Source organism: Tripterygium wilfordii, chromosome 16 (genome assembly GCF_013401445.1).
Source record: "Tripterygium wilfordii isolate XIE 37 chromosome 16, ASM1340144v1, whole genome shotgun sequence".
Taxonomy (NCBI): domain Eukaryota; kingdom Viridiplantae; phylum Streptophyta; class Magnoliopsida; order Celastrales; family Celastraceae; genus Tripterygium; species Tripterygium wilfordii.
This window is the reverse complement of record NC_052247.1, coordinates 5,229,085-5,230,697: the sequence shown is the minus strand read 5'-3', so window position 1 is coordinate 5,230,697 and position 1,613 is coordinate 5,229,085. Positions and strand designations below refer to the sequence as shown.

Here is a 1,613-nt window from a genome sequence, read left to right as displayed (position 1 = left end):
CATCTCCAGGCCTATTAATCAGTTCAGAGCTGGATCCCTTCAAGGCGTGGTTGGTATAAAGTCAATGTTGATGACTCTTGGAAGCAAGGGGAGGCCTGGGTTGGTATTGGTGTCATCATAAGAGATTTGTGTGGTTGTGCTCATCTTTCTGGCTTCAAAAGGGTCCCAATAGCTGGAAGACCAGCTATGATTTAGGCCCTGGCTTTCCAATTTAGGGTGCAATTGGCCTTGGACCATAGTCTTTACCCTTTCCACTTGGTAGAAGATGCTTCTATTATTATTGCAGGTCTTCAAAAGGAGATATTGCCTTTGACTACCATGGGTTTTATCTTGGAGGAGTTCCGAACTATGTTACTGTATGTAGATCATCAGATTACTCATACCTCTCGGAACCAAAACAAACTCATTAATGCCCTTGCTGCAATGGGATGGCTCATGAAGTCTCCAAATTCTTGTATTTAGTTTAATGACATCCCCGAGTCCATTAACTCTCTGTATTTCTCTAAATGTTTCCCTAATTTTTTGTAATGATATCTTTTCCTTTCAAAAAAAATGTGTATTTATTTAATTTTGTTCGATAAGGCTTATGGTGGATTGGTCAAAGGTCACGAGGTTGACTTTTGATCAATTTATCAAGCCATGTGGCACCTTAAAAGGGGGTGTTACATTTTTAGTATCGGAGTGGCTAGGTTGAATCACGGCTTAAGCAAAAAAAAATGTAAAACTTAAGTTGGATAGTAGAGTTGAAAAGATTAAGTATGAATGTGATATGTGGCTACTTGTAGGTAGAATTATGCGATTTTTTTTGTAAGCTACTAACCTAAGTTATTTTGGATATTATAAATGAATTCGGGAAGTAGGGTCGCATATGTGCCGAGAGTGGGGATGTTGGAGATGGTGAACCGGACATTAGACTTTGGATACCCGACCTACACCATGGTTGTAGAGCCGCAGAAGGTCTACATGCATCTGGTGGTACTGCTGCCTGTGGGTACCTCAGAGAATCCGAAGCCCAAGCTTGAGGTTCAAGAAAAGTTAGACCTAAACATAGACTATGTGAGAGAGATGTTAGCCGAGATGATGATGGAGAAGATTTGTGAGCAATGTGATTGCAAGATTCGAGACTTCAATTTAGATAGGATGGAGGCCTATGGTAAGGCATGTGGTGAAATGACAGAGAGAATTTTTAACCTCGCCAAGTAAATAGATGTGATGGTGGCAAGCCGAAAGTGGATGTCGGCTAAGATGGAGAAAATAATACAACAAAGAGGAGTTGTCGAGAAGGACTTAATGCTTCATGATAAGGAAAACAATGAGCTTAAGGCTAAGGTGGCATAATTAGAGTATGAGTTGGATGTTCTTCGCCATGGAGAAAGTGAAAATGAAACGGACCAAGTGAGAATAGTAGCTATACCTCAATGGTTCAAGGGTAGATGGAGGATAGTCTTTGATTTTCTATGTTTAATTAAGTACTTTAGCTTTGAGTAGTTAGTAGTAGAAAGAAATTGGTGTTTATGACATTTTAATGAGCATGCTAGGAAACATGTCTCAACCCATGGGGATAATGTACCAATGAGATACAACTTTTTGTATAACTAAATGCTATTTTGTGA

General features: G+C 39.6%; 1 pseudogene; it reads left to right on the top strand.

Annotated features, from left to right (window-relative positions):
- The first annotated feature begins 843 nt into the window (after positions 1-843).
- The window catches only part of LOC119980709, a 2,508-nt pseudogene continuing 1,738 nt past the window's right edge, over positions 844-1,613 (top strand).